Source organism: Lygodium microphyllum, chromosome 24 (genome assembly GCF_053477565.2).
Source record: "Lygodium microphyllum isolate KBCC chromosome 24, Lygodium_microphyllum_v1.1.10, whole genome shotgun sequence".
NCBI lineage: Eukaryota > Viridiplantae > Streptophyta > Polypodiopsida > Schizaeales > Lygodiaceae > Lygodium > Lygodium microphyllum.
Window position 1 is genome coordinate 71,234,878 of NC_141158.1, and position 16,117 is coordinate 71,250,994.

Genomic DNA, 16,117 nt, shown 5'->3' on the forward strand with positions numbered 1-16,117 from the left:
TTTCCTATCCTTCCCTACATCCACTTTCCCTTATTCCACTACCCTCTCCTAACACTTCCATATCTCAACCACCTCAGTTGGTTAGTGACTGTGATGGGTTTGATAATCAGATTTCGAGAAGACGGGGATGGAGTTCGGATGATTGCCTTACAGGACCATAGATTAATTGGCCAGTCATTCCCGGAGAATGGACAGCTTCCAGTCAAGCTTATCAGAACTATGTTCATTTTGCCCAGCAGTATTCACAGTCTGCAGATCCCTCAGTGAGATTAACTGCTCACTTTGCTTGGTACCTGGCGTATATGCATAGGCACTCTCATAATGATTCAAAGCCTATTCCAAAGTTGTGCATGAATGTCAATGTTAGCATTGATTCCCAACAGCTGGAGATATTGTATTTTCATGCCCTCTGTTTACCTAGCAGATACTTGGTCCTGTTGGAAAGGATGTGCTGTCTCCAATTTTTTCAAAATCCTCCCAAAAACTTTGTAGATGAATCCTTATCTATGGATCGATTCCGACAACATCAATCTTTTAAGAGGGATCATCTTCATTGATACCTTTCCAATGTATGGTGGAAGCTTTTTAATGTAAAACTCTCTTTTTGAAGGAGTCATTCAGATTTATGTCAAATGAACGTGGTGGTTTCCTATTGGATTTCGTGTACGAGCTACGTTTTGGAGATTTGTGGTGATGGGGTCGCGGTTGGAGAATTGAAGCAGATGCAGATGAAGAAGAAGCAAACTCTTATATCCTTTATAAATTTGTTGTGATTTTTAGTTTGATAAGAAGTGTTAATGTATAAAGAGTTTTCCTTTCTTTGTATTTTTATATCAGAAACAGGTTATAAGTTGGGGTCGTGGTGGATGAATTCTTTTTGAGAAGATATTGAAGATTAAAGTTGAGCTTTTACCTGAACTTGTATTCCCTTTTTCCTGGGTCGCGAGGACGCTTCCTTATTAAGTGTGGGGATATGTAGAGTGTTGAAATGACTTGTTTTTTGGCTGATTTTTGTTGTTTTTGAGAGCTGAATGGTTGATTTTATGAGATGATTGATTGATTTAGAAGTGGTTTGAGAATGTTTTGGATGATATTGATTGTGTTTTGGAAGATCATGATGTTTATTGGTGGTTCTGTGATGTTCTGATAGGTTCTGATAGGTTCTGTATACCTTCTGTTTTGGTCTGTTTTGTTCTGATGGTCTTCTGTAAGGAGGGATGGAGTATTGATTGATGAAGATTGAGATATTGTGAAAGTTTATTGAATGGTTTGTGAGATTTTGGAATGGTTTGAGAATGAGTTATGTGGTTTTGATGATCTTCTGTAACCTTCTGTAGGTCTTCTGTAGAGCTTCTGTCTTTGTTCTGTTCTGGTACTGTTCTGTAGACTGTTCTGTATGCTTCTGTAAGTGTTCTGTGGAATGTATGTGTGACTTTGGGAAAGTTTTCTAGCCTTGGAAAGAGGTGAATACAAGTGCAAAAGAGCTGAAAGAAGTGGAAGAAGTAGCTGCCAAAGACTCAAGTGAAGACTAGAGTAAAGTGACAGTAGTGAGCTATGAAAGGACACTGTAGTGGCTCTGGTGGCTCTGGTGACTCTTCATATCAGACATACCTCTTGGGAGGGGTATCCACGACCTAAGAAGGATTATTGAGAGTGATTTTTGAGAGACTGTAGTGAGGATATGATGTATTATTAAGGGAGAGAGAGAGAGAGAGTCAAAGATAGCCAATTCTACTGAAACAGAGTGATTGTATATGAGAGATTGAGAGAGAAGACTATGAAGATATTGAAGATGAATACTATGTGATGTATTTCCATTCAAAGATGGTGTATTCCTTTGCTTTCTTTGTTCTATTGATGGATTTTGTGAAGATGTTGAAGAATATGGTTGATTCTATTAAAATCCGTGGGAGATCTACATGATGCTGCATGAAGATTTGTTGTGCCTGGTGTTCTTTTCTTCATTGTGATCATATAAAACATGATAAACAAGCTTGTTGATGTTACAAGATAGATTTTCTTGCAAGAGAATTCCCTTTTTCTTGGTGTTCCTCTTGGGGCTCCATCTATCGATGTAGCACCCATAGCGGTGCCACCTGCAGATGGCTAAGCAAAAGTCGGAGTAACTGGAGTAGACGTCTCCATAGGTGTGACAAATCCTGGAGGTGACACAACTCCAGCAAAACGACAAGACGGAGACACCGCGTTCGTGCCTCCACAGCAACCACCTGAGCCGCGCTCCCTGGAACCGCCACGAGAGCGAGGAGTTGCACTTGTATCCCGTGCCGACTGCGGGTTCACTGCCTCCGTATCTCTACAGCATCCCCTTGACCCTAAAGCACTCTCTCCCTCTGGCCCAAGTCTGGAGCGTCGACCTCGTCTGCTCGAAACTGAAGCATCTGATCGCGCCAAAGTAGATCTAGTAGAGCGGCCTGACGATGTTTGAGACAGCTCCTGGTCTGCCATATCTCTGAATCTCACCATCTAATCTAGAGACATGCGCGTGAAGATATCATGCAACTCCTCATCGCTCATCCCTCGACTCATCTTGATGATCTAAGTATCCACAAGGGTCACCTGCACAAACAAAAAATGATGTTAGCATAATCAATTTAAATCATACAAAGCACGGTAATATAAATCTTAAAAAAAATCTCACTTAAAATGCATATCTTATGTAGCCTTATAAGCGATTAGTCAACGAATTGAGTAAGTGGATGCTCCAAGTATGAAGTATCCTATGGTCCCATGTCAATCTCCTGACTCCGCATACACTGGAAGGTCGATAGACATGTCACCACAAAAGGATGAGTCTACCTCGTTCTCAAAGAATTCTTGGACTCATGTATTTCCATCATTGTTAACCGATGCTAGCTCCTCTACATGCTCCAAGCTTTCGGCAGCCTCTACTCCTTGCAATATCGACCCCTCTATTTGCATATTGTCCTCATCTATACTTGGAACATCGCTTTGATCATATACTCTCACACTTCGGGGAGCTGAAGGTATAACATACCACCATCGAGGTTGTCGGGGGTTTGGATAGAAGATTACATGTTCACAAACACATACAAGAGAGAATAAACTATTGTGACATATACCAGCGCATTTTGTCAATATGCTCCACGTGAAAATGTCGTCCGTACGACCACGCTGCACTATATATCTTGTACTATACATTGAAACACTCAAATTAGTTGTCGCATATAAAATATAGATACGAAAAATCCTAAACATATCATCACCTTTGGACTATATCCCCTCAAGAATTCCCACTCCTCCATTGAGACCTCCACCCCTTCGCGAGACGCTGCGGTCAAAGCTCCATGCAACCATTGCGTTGACATGAACCGCGGCATCTCTTCCATGCCCTCGGGATATCGAATCGGTCGATGGCGCATACTACGTCGAAATTCAGATCACGTTTCCTCTCGATCTTGCCTAGCGATCTGGTACCTAGCGAGCCACATCTGCATAGAGGCATGGTGCAACATACAAAAGCGATTCACCTTCTTCTCCATTGCAGCATCCATTCTTTTTTCTACCCCATTTCCAACCACCACATCTCCGGTCAGTTTATCATCGTCCTTCAACGACCATAGCATTTTGTTGTCTGGATCCACCGTTGGTAGCCATTGTGAAATATGCACTAGCGCCTCAGACACCAACCAACCTTCAACCATGCTACCTTCTGGCCGAGCTCATTGTCATACAAAGCCTTTCAAGGTTTTCATGAAGTGCTCCAAGAAGAACATCCATCGCGTATGGACAAGTCCAGCAATCTCCACTTCATCTACAAGATGCACAAGAAGGTGGATTTATATCATGAGCATGCTGGTAGGCATGTATTTCTCAAAGAGACAGACCATCTCCACTGCTCCCCGCCTCACGAATTCAATAGAGGACGTATTAATCTCCTTCTGTGATATCCATTGCACCAAAGTCGACAACCTGTAAATGGCCCCACGTATTTCTGGAGGAAGGCATCCTGCAATCGCGATCGGTAGTACAAACTGCCACAAATGAGAAAGCATTATAAATAATGGCTACACTCCAAATAGCAAAATGTACACACCAATTACAATCCATTCGTAGTACAAACATGACATATCTTATACTAGTCATGGGATTTTAGCCCTGATAGTTGGTTGTCTTTAGAAAATGCAGACCTGAGAGAACGCATCATACCCGTCAAAGTACGGATAGACTTAACTACTTGCTTCACAATGCGCTCTTCTTTAGTGGACAAAACCCAAGAAGCACGAGGTAGTTGCACGCGACCATCAGCACTCGATTGCGGCCAAAGCATCTCCATCTTACCTACCTCCTTCAAATCCATTCGTGCCCCTATAGTGTGTCTCTTTCCTATGATGTGGTCCCATAGTAAGCTGCCCACACACTGTAAGAAGTTGAGCGCAAACCGAATGGGTTCACGCCAGGGAAGGTAGAGTCAATGTGGCTCCATGTGCATGAATCCGCTAATATTCGTTGAACTCCATCTATGGACCTATTCTGCACATGCCACTTTGTCAAGCTCACCATGCCGGACGTACGAAACATGTGGTTTATGCAGGGGATAAGCGGAAAGTGCCTAAGAACTTTTTGAGGGATGGTTTGTTCTTGCAAGTCCTGTCGATACCTGTGAGCACCACACTTTGGACATGTCTCCATAGTCTCGTATTCTCCTCGAAACAGTATGCAATTGTTGATACATGCATGGATGCTGTTGTAGTCCATGCCAAGCTTTCGTAAATCATGTCCTGCATCATCACGAGACTCAGGCATGGTATTTGCAAGTGGTAATATATGATATTTCAGTAACCTTAAAAAAATCATAAAACACCTTGAAAAAGCACAAATGTTTTTAATGATAGTGCCGAAAAGAAATCAACGAAGTGTACGTACAAGGTACCTAAAGAACTCGGTCACACTCCCATCGCTCCACCCGTATTTTGCTTGCACACTTAGGAGTGCAAGCAGTGTCTTCAAGCAAGATACTCGGCACCCATCATATAATGCTATGGATACTTCCTCTCTAAGCGGATCAGAAGTCTCGACATCCATGGGAATCAATGCATCGATCATTGCCTCCATCTCAGGCTCCAAGATTGTAGGTAGGTTTGGAAGGCTGCCTATCTCTTCTGGTATTGACGGTATAGATTGGGTAGTGCCTTCCAAGTGGTGGATTGACTCAGGCACTCCATCCATCGCACGCCCACGAACTCTTCTAATTGACCGCAAAGGATGCACTCCTCCTTGGGACGAGACATCACCTCCCTGGATAGAAAATTTGCCAGCAACACCCAATCTTCTTGTATATAGTATTCAATTAGCTTGCGAGTACAATGCATGATTGATATTAACTTTTCTTATCGTTTGCTGAAAATCCAAGATCGTCTGATCAATGATCTCAGATTGAAACTCGCCGAAGCGTCATACGTGTTCCATAGACAATCGACGTTTTCATCTAATTGCCAGCTTGCATTGAGAGCAAGGACATGGGACGCACTGATTAAGATATGCCTCGCGATATTGAATAACAAGACCTTCATCGTTTTCCATTTTGTCTACGTTACGACAAACAATTTGTTTTTGTTATCATTCTTTTTTTCTTTCTTAAATTGTTTGAGAATGGATTTCTTTTCTTGTAACTCAGCAAAAATTAACGTATGTAAAGTCTCCACCCACCCACCCACAGATTAACATATATATGTCGGAGTGTTTCCCATCTCCTGGTGTTGTACCGGACCTCGCCACCACTCTCTCTTTGTTTTTTATCCATTCATTATCTCCTCTCCTTCCATCTCTCTCTCTTTTTCTCTTTCTTTGTCATTATCTCCTCTCCTTCCATCTCTCTCTCTTTTTCTCTTTCTTTATTATGTTGTATGTTTATTCCCTCTCTCTCATTTCTTCTTCTTTTTTCTCTTCCTCCCCCCCTCATTTTCTTTAACGATCACGGCTACGACTACGATGAAGATCATGACCACGACTATGACTATGACTACAACCACAACAATAAATAAGAAAAAAAGAAAAAATTACTACTACAAAAAAAAAATAAGAAAACTAAACAACAATAAACAAGAAAAGAAAAAAATACTACTACAAACAACAACAATTAATTTTATTTTCTCTCTTCCTCTCCCTCTCTCATTTCCTCTCCCTGCCTCACCCTCTCCCTCTCTTTCTCTCTTTTCCTGTTAGGTTTAATGTTTTTTCTCTCTTTTTCTCTCTCCTCTCCCTCTCTCATTTTTTTCTCTCTCTCATTTCCTTTTCTCTCTTTCTCTCCCTCTCTCGTTCCCTCTCCCTCCCTCATGTTCTCCCTCTCTTTCTCTCTTTCCCTATTAGGTTTAATGTTTTTCTCTCTTTTTCTCTCTCCTCTCCCTCTCATTTTTCTTCTCTCTCCTCCCCCTCTCTCATTTCCTTTTCTCTCTTTCTCTCCCTCTCTCGTTTCCTCTCCCTCCCTTACCCTCTTCCCTCTCTTTCTCTTTTTCCCTATTAGGTATATGGGTTTTTTCTCTCTCTTTCTCTCTCCTCTCCCTCTCTCGTTTCCTCTCCCTCCCTTACCCTCTTCCTCTCTTTCTCTTTTTCCCTATTAGGTATATGGGTTTTTTCTCTCTCTTTTCTCTCTCCTCTCCCTCTCTCATTTTTTCTCTCTCCTCTCCCTCTCTCATTTCCTTTTCTCTATTTCTCTCCCTCTCTCGTATACGCTCCCTCCCTCACCCTCTCCCTCTCTTTCTCTCTTTCCCTGAGAGGGAGAGGAGAGAGAAAAAGAGAAAAAATATTAAACCTGATAGGGTCCCTCTCTCATTTTTTTTCTCTCTTTCTCTCATTTTTTATCCCTCTCTCATTTTTTTCTCTCTTTCTCTCATTCTCTCTTTCTCTCCCTCTCTCATTTCCTCTCCCTCCCTCACCCTCTCCCTCTCTCTCTCTTTCCCTATTATGTTTAATGTTTTTTCTCTCTCCTCTCTCTCTCTCATTTTCTTTGCTCTCTTCCTCTATTTTCCTATTATGTTTAATGTTTTTTCTCTCTCCTCTCTCTCTCATTTCCTTTTCTCTCTTCCTCTCCCTCTCTCACTCGCTCTCCCTGCCTCACTCTATCCCTCTTTCTCTCTTTCCCTATTAGGTTTAATGTTTTTTCTCTCTTTTTCTCTCATTTTTTCTCTCTCCTCTCCCTCTCTCATTTCCTTTTCTCTCTTTCTCTCCCTCTCATTTCCTCTCCCTCCCTCACCCTCACCTTCTCTTTCTCTCTTTCCCTGTTAGGTTTAATGTTTTTTCTCTGTTTTTCTCTCTCCTCTCTCTCTCATTTCTTTTTCTCTCTTCTCTCCCCCTCTCATTTCCTTTTCTCTCTTCCTCTCCCTCTCTCATTTCCTCTCCCTCCCTCACCCTCACCCTCTCCCTCTCTTTCTCTCTTTCCCTATTATGTTTAATATCTTCTCTCTTTTTCTCTCTCCTCTCCCTCTCTCATTTTTTCTCTCTCCTCTTCCCTCTCTCATTTCCTTTTGCTCTCTTCCTCTCCCTCTCTCATTTCTTCTCCCTCCCTCTCCCTCTCTTTCCCTATTATGTTTAATGTTTTTTCTCTCTTTTCCTCTCTCTCTCTCTCTCTCTCTCTCTCTCTCTCTCTCTCTCTCTCTTTCAATGTTTCCCTCTCCCTCCCTCTCCCTCTCTTTCTCTCTCATTTCCTCTCCCTCTCTCTCAATACACACTAATTATACCAAAAACAAGTAAAAGAGAGAGAAAATGCAAAAGCAAAGCAAGAATGGACAATACACTCCGCATAAAGGCTCGAAGAAGGGTTTGGCGGCTCCTCTTCGCCCTCCGTACACCTCCTTCCTCTTCTTCGTGAACGGTGGCGGCACTGGCGGTGAGAAGCCTTCTTTCTCCTTCTTTCTCTCTTTCTCTCCCTCTCAGCAAGATGGTCGCTCTCCCTCTCGCTCTCCCTTTCACTCTCTCTTTCGTGAATGCAGGAAAAATGACACGCTCGAGTTTCGGCCCGCGTTTTTTCCTCTGGGTACCGTCGCTATTAGCGTCGCATTTGCGACGCAAATAAAGACGCCGCTATTTGTCATTGCTAATAGGTGTCGCTATAGCCTCATATCCTTATAGTGCTAGATTAAATCTTGATTGAATTAAATATTGAAATATATAAGAATTGAGGAGCCCTATGCCTCCCCCAAGGATAGGTGCCGAATCCCCATACCAAGAGGGGATGTTTTTACCACCGCGAAAGCATGGACCGGCTCCGATGGCGAGAGGTCTCCCAGCAGGGATCGTATTAAGTAGGAGGTGGAAGGGTGCCAAGGGGGCTCTGGCTAGTAAATCCTTTTTCGCACCTAGGAACTACTTGATCCCCTGTATGGCCCGAGTTCTACTTGGGACACCTATGAACGCTAGTGGATTTGATCTTGGTGACGTGCAGATGCGCCGAATGAGGCAGCACATGACGTGCAGATACACCGGATGAGGCAACACGTGAAATTGTAATTTTTCTCCTATATGGGTGGGAGAATACACATTATGAAATATAATCAATGAATTGTTTTATTTTGATTGTATGTCCGTGAGTAAATTACGTAAACGAACAATTGTGCATATAAGGATATTAATTAATAAAGCTATTTTTATATGTTTCACGTAATGTGGTAGGTAATTAGATAACTAAGAACTTCCATAGAGGGAAGCATGTGGATGGATTCCCGACGAGTCCAATACTATGGCAGGGTGGTCTCGGTTAGCCAAGAGGTTTCCCCAAAAATAAACGCTAGAAACAAACTCTAGGAAGGTTTGATTCGTTGACTTACTTAGGGTTTGGTCTCAGAACCCGAACTGTAAATTATCTTAGGGGAAAGGTACGGCGGCTATGCCAGAGCACTGCAAGGGATTTTATAAATCCTTAGCCTGCTACTGGAAAAAAGTGTTGTACTCCATGAACCAAGGGTAATGGGGGCAGTTGCTCCTTCCGGACAAGAAGCCTCTCAAGGACACCTCCGGATGTGAGTTAGTTGTTGATAGCTGACTGTTAGGTCAATTAGGAACCTTCGGGTCGGTCCTCCATGGGTAACGGCAGGACGCTTCCCTTACGGGGTAGACCTAGGGTTAACTAGCCAGACAAAATCTAATCATTCTGGTTAGAGTACGGATGGTGACGGCTGGAAGATAAACTCTAGGTGACTACTAAAACGTTATCGTCACATAATCAAAGGTGGGTACATCACAAGCGCATTGGTTATTTTGCTTTTACTCGAATTTGATTTCTCAGTAGTCACATGAGGAGAGGGAAATCGCACTAAATGACTAACCACTTGTATCAAGGCTCGGATATCCAATGAAGAACTTGCAAAGAATAGCATTGTGGATGATCTTTCTAATGCACACTTATTTGAAATTTCCAAAAAGAAAAATCTTTATAAAGTAGACCTTACCCCATATTGGGCTGATGACATTGTCAAAGTCTTAGAAAAAAACGACCTGATCACCCAAAATAAAAGGCTTAGCTTTGCCGCCTCATGATCCAAGCACAACCCTATTAGGACACTTGTATAGGCTAGGCCAAGATGGCTTGTTGAGAAGGTGCATATGCAAGCATGAGATGGGGAATCAACTTTGTTAGGTCTTAGATAAGTCTTGCAACTTAGTATTCACAAGCTAGGTGTATCATTGTTGCAACTAATTATCTGACCAAGTGGGTTGAGGCCAAAGCTACTCAAATGAGTGATGCTAGGACAACATTGAAATTCTCGTGGAAGTAAGTAATCTCTCAATTTGACTACCTCATCAAGATCATGAATAACCAAGGCACATATTTTGTTTATGAGATGATCACACACCAATTGTCCACATATATGTTCATTCATCAAAAGTCTTCTCCCTACTATCCACAAAGCAAATGTCCAAGTAGAAGAAATGAAAAAAATATTGATCAATGTGCTAACCAAGATAATATAAAACCGCCTAAGGATTCTCTGTCCATAACTATATGGTTTCTTTCAGTTGCTATAAGTCTCATGCTAGCATAATACATGTGCCTAAACCATTCTACAGTTTTCTCTTGCATCAAGAGAACTCTTAAAACAATATTAGAAGCATCCACATATACATGAAAATGTAAATCCCACTACGGAGGTTGCAAAATGCAAGCAACAACAATCATTTTCTTCAACATAATGAATGGTTTATCATGATCTTAGGCTCCAAACAAATTGAAAGCCTTTCTTTGTTAGAGTAGTTAGAGTGCACATGTGAGCCAAGTATCTAAGATGTTTGATATGCCATTTGATTTTGCCAATGAACCTCATTACTTGCACTATTTAGTATGAACTACGACTTTTTGAAGTGATTGGATCTTTTAAGGGTTGTTGCTCATCCCTTCTTTAGAAATAATATACCCAAGAAATACTCCTCTTTTTGTAACAAAAACAATTTCGAATGGGTTTAATGACATATCAAACTATCGACATCTTTCAAAGCATAATATAGGGTGCATAAATGATCTATCCTTTTACCAATTATACAAAAATCACCTACAAGCACCATTTTAAAGATTATAGGATAAAGATCAAAAATTTTGTGAGCTACTCCTTGAAACTTAGGCAGGTTGTTCTTAAGGCCAAAATTCATGATTGTACTTAAAAATGCTCCCCATTTCATAGTGTACTATCTTGTCCTTCTCATCATGGTGCATCTTGATTTGATTGTGACATGAAAGTACATAGTAGCATCTTTGCATGAGGAGTTTTTGGTACTCGCCATAGTAGATAGGTTTTCCACTGGCTGGATGATGGAGTGCATGCGTGCGTATATGTAACACAGATGATCGGGAGGCATGCAAGGCACTTAAGAGTGGGGCCTCAAAGCCTGAGTGGCTAGACGCAGATGATTGGCGTTGACTCAGGGAGGAGGCTACAGATTCTCCAGGATGTTGGAGATAGCAGCACGAGGTGGCGAGGGCACGGCTGGAGGTAGGAGTGGTCCATCATCTTGGGAGTGGCAGTCACAAGACTTATCTGGAGGACTTTGTAAGTTTTTTTTTGTTTTGCTTGCTTATTTTTTTACAATATCCCTTGTATTGACAATCGTGTTTCTAACAGTTGTATTTTGTTTTCTTTGCAACACTCCATTACAAACTGTGATCCCACCGGCCTAGAGACTCGATATGCAGAGAGACATGGTCTCACTGCATTAATCGACTGATTGTATGGACGCGGCGGCCTAGTAAGTCACTCATCTTTTTTGTCCGTAGTTACTAATTTTAATTAAAATGCATTATTGTATGGTGGACTGATGTGTAGTTATTCGATGCTCCTTTGTGGTGCGACAAGCTTTCGGATGGCGAGGATCTATAGCTCGCCCTTGGATTCTTGGAGTGCACATCCTCTTCTTTTTTGGTCATGTGATTTATGTAGCATTTTCTATGCACTATATTATTATCATCCTTTGTATCTTGCCATGATTCTACCGTCGCTTTCATTACGCGATCTTGTATTTATTTTATGTATCTGTCTTATGGATTCAAGTACACTTTTCTTTCATTTTGACGAGCATTGTACACTTTATTCTTTTGTATGGCCCAAATAAAGTACAAGCTGCCCTGCCACAATTTTTTTTTGCCTGTAACTATTGCTATTAGCGTCGCAAATTTACTACTCGTGTCGCTATTAGCATTGTAGTGTGCATCGCAAATCGTTGCTATAGACGTCGCTATTTGCGACGCTGATAGCGACGCAAATAGCGATGGTTCTATGGCGTTGCTAATACCAACATTTTTTGCGACAACGAGGGAAAATTTTTTAATGAACGTTTTCATCGCTTTGAACGTCGGTATGAGGCCTTATCTTGTAGTGACTCTCCCTTCTCTTTTCTTATGGGATACGTTTCATGCATTGTAGATAGCCTCTTTTGGGTGCCAACTCATCCATTCTTATCCATTCACATATCTTTCCATTCTCTTAGACCTAGCTCCTATATATATGCATCAAATATGCTAACATCTCATGGGGCATGATGTCATCCTCTAATAGTCTGTTTAGGGGTCAAGGCAAGGACTTGAAATGATGTAGGAGGCACATCAAAATGCAAAGGGGTTAACTTGGAAGAAGTATAAAGTTCCTTAGGAATGATGTTAACCCCAAACCCTCTATCTAATAAGACCATCCAAATAGAGTATTTGGAAGAAAGTTTGATTGTGCCTCATGAGACAGAGAGTCAAAGGTTAACATCATTCCTAAGGAACTTTATCTTGCTCATAAGTTGAAGGATTAGGGCCAGTACCCTTTCAAATTCAAATGGCTTATCAGAGGAGACTTCATTCTTTAGGAATTTTGAGGAACTAGTTGATCAAAGTGGTAAATATGATATTTAGAGTCAACTTTGTTATGCATGGAGGGGTTAGGTGACTCTTACCAAATGTAGTTGGGGAGACCTTGACCTAGGTTATCCAAGCTTAGTAGATACAGTGATTACCCCTCATGACTTTAAAGAGATAAAACTTTAAACAAGTAATCACGTAATTTTGAATCCCAACTTTATGTATCCCTAGAAATATGAGATGATGATGACGAATTGTTTCTTCAAAACTAACCCAACTATGATTCTAGTGTTGAAGTGGATGTTAAGAAAATTTTTGCCAAATATAATAAGTCCCCCCAAATCCTATGTAGCAAATTGCAAACTTGCTATAAAAATTTGTAAATCCAAGCTACAAAAAATTGATAACGCAATGCAAAAAACAAAAAATTTTGAAGGAAAAATCGAAATTCTTAAGCCAGAATGTAACATGAGCAATTATAGAATCTACCAGAAAACCAATGAACAAAGAATTAGGAGGCCTTGGACAAGGTCAATAAACAAGCTTTTGTTAAAGGCGAGTTGAAGTTTGAGCATACTATGATCAGATTCGCTAGAAAACTAGAAGATGAGGTGCAATAGGTACAAATCGGCTGGAGTATTGGAAGGTGAGGTGCAACACATAACCTTAAGATCATGTGGATAATTCTAAACCCATTAAGATGAGCATCTATCTGGCTAAAGATTATAAGTAGCAGTTGGTGCAACTCTGTTAAGAATTTTAAGACATTTTTGGTTGGGAAACACTAATATAAAGGGATTTGACCCAAAGGTATGCCAATGTCAAATTAATCTCAAAGTGGATGTGAAGCCCATTATGCAAAACTGGTATAAGAACCCCAACTATGAAAAACAAGTTAAAGAGGAGATTGACAAACTGCTCAAAGTTGAATTTATTAGACTAATTAATGACATTACATGGTTGTCAACTATTATTGTTGTACCAAAAAAGAATGAGAAGATTTGGGTATGTGCAAACTACAAAAAGTTGAATGAAGCTACAATTATGGACCCATTTCCTCTTCCTTTCACTAATTTCTTTATTGGATGATGTTGCACCACATGAGATTTATAATTTCTTGGATTTGTGTTGAAAAACTTGTTGACACAACTCTCTTATACGAGAAGAGCCATCACCCTCCTCCCCTCATCATTCATGATGACGGCTCTTATCCTATCATCTACAAGGTATCCATACCCCTCTGGGGTATGCCTAAGATGTGTCCTCTTCCACTTGCAACCACGCTCCTGGGCATATCCAAGAGACCCTTGTACATCTGGTGTACCTACGGGGGTAGTATCTCTCGGAGCTACCATAGGCATGCCACTTGTGGACCGCTGAGCAAAAGCTGGAGTGACTGAAGTAGACGTCCCCACAGGTGTGACAAATCCCATAGGTGGCGCAACTCCAGTAGAACGACGAGATGGAGACATTGCATTGGTACCTCCACAACAGCCACCTGATCCATGCTCTCTCAAACTTGCACAAGAGCAAGGAGTAGCACATATATCCCGAGTCGATCGCGAGCTCACTGCATCCATGTCTCCGCAGCATCCCCTGGAACCACTTTCTCCATCTAACCGCCGAAGTCTGAAGCGTCAACCTCATCTACTGAAAATCGAAGCATCAGAGCGCACCAAAGTAGATTTAACAGAATGGCCTGATGGTGTCCGAGACAACTCCTAGTCCGCCATATCTCTGAATCGAGCCATCTGATCTCAAGACATACTATAGCTCCTCGTCACTCATCCTTCGACTCATTGTGCGGATCCAAATATCCACAAAGGTTACCTACACAGACAAAAATTTATGTTAGCATAATCAATATAAATCAAGCAAAGCACGGTAATATATCTTTAAAAATGATCTTACTTAAAATGCATATCTTATGAACCCTTCTAAGTGATTCATCAACGAATTGAGTAGGTGGATGCTCCAAGTATGAAGTACCCTATGGTTCCATGTCAATCTCCCGACACAACTCCGCATATACTAGAAGGTCGATAGATAGGCCATCACAAAAGGATGAGTCCACCTCGTTCTCAAAGAATTCCTGGACTCCTGTATTTCCATCTTTGTTACCCGATTCTGGCTCCTCTACATGCTCCAAGCTTTGGGCGGCCTCCACCCCTTGCAATATCGACCCCTCTATTTGTATATTGTCCTCACCTATGCTAGGAACATTGCTTTCATCATATACTCTCGCACTTCGGGGAGCTGAAGGTACAACATACCACCATCCAGGTTGTCAAGGGTTTGGATAGAAAATTACATGTTCAAAATCACGTACAAGAGAGATTTAACTTTTGTGACATGTACCATGTTGTAATAAAATTTTTAAAAACATGAGTTTATACACCTGTTCACAATAGGCTAGCAATACAAATGTGACACGCAAATCCATCAATCGTTTTTCGGAATCTATTTCGAGAAATCCAAATAAACCTCGTCAAATTGTTGCCCCAACTCCTTCAAGTACCACTTTGAACCATTGCACATCGAATAGGATCATGGAGAAGCTACGGTAATCCACCATAATAATACTTTGTAAGTTTTCAAAATACTCCATCTCATCTATAACAATGTTTGGATTTGTTGCTCGTCGTCAGCTCTCTTGCTCAAACTTTGCCATGATACCACAATCTATTGTGGAACGCATTTTATCGATATACTCGACACGAAAATGCCATCCGCGCGACCATGCTGCATTGTATATTTTGTATTGTACATTGAAACAATTAATTAGTTGTCGCATATAAAATCTAGATATGACAAACCCTAAACATGTCATCACCTTTGAACTACATTCCCTCGAGAATTCCCACTCCTCAGTTGAGACCTCCGCCCCTTCGCGAGATGCTACGGTCAAAGCTCCATGCAACCATCGCATTGACATAAACTGCAGTATCTCCTCCATGCCCTCAAGATATTGAATCGGTCGATGGCGTGTACTATATCAAAACTCAGATCTCACTTCTTCTTGATCTTTCCTGGCTTGCTCGTTGTCGCATAAAACCTTTCAGGGTTTTCATGAAGTGCTCCAAGAAGAACATCCATCGCATATGGAGAGGTCTCACAATCTCCACTTCCTCTATAAGATGCACCACGAGGTGGATTTGTATTATGAGCATACTGGTGGGCAAGTACTTCTCAAAGAGATAAACAATCTCCACTACTCCCCACCTTGCGGATTCAATAGAGGATGTCTTTATCTCCTTCTGTGAGATCCATTGCACTAAATCTGACAACCTGTTAATCGCCTGCGTATTTCTGGAGTAAGGCATCCCGCAATTGTGATCGGTAGTACAAACTGCCACAAATGAAGAAGCATTACGAACAATGACTAGACTCCACATAGCAAAATACACATGCCACTTACAATCCATTCGTAGTACAAACTTAAATCACGTTTCTTTATAATGAAAGTTTGGTAATTTAATTGATTAAGCATATTTTGGGGCTATTTTAAATGGCTAATCAGCATAATGCATTTTATGCTTAAAAGACGCATACAATGTGCACTAAATGCTAGCAAGCAACAAAGGAGCTCTAAGACCTTACTAGGCAATAAACCCTCTTGGACACCACTGCAATATGATGTCTATAGGATAGCTAGCAAAATTGGCTGACCAATTGGCAACAGCCATAGACATAGCCAACAGCTGCATGAAACCCAAGAAGATCAACAATCTCACATCTACCTGTCACATGGCACTTGCCCTGTCCATAATAAGGTGCATGTATATTGTTTTATATAAGCACAATTGTATAATA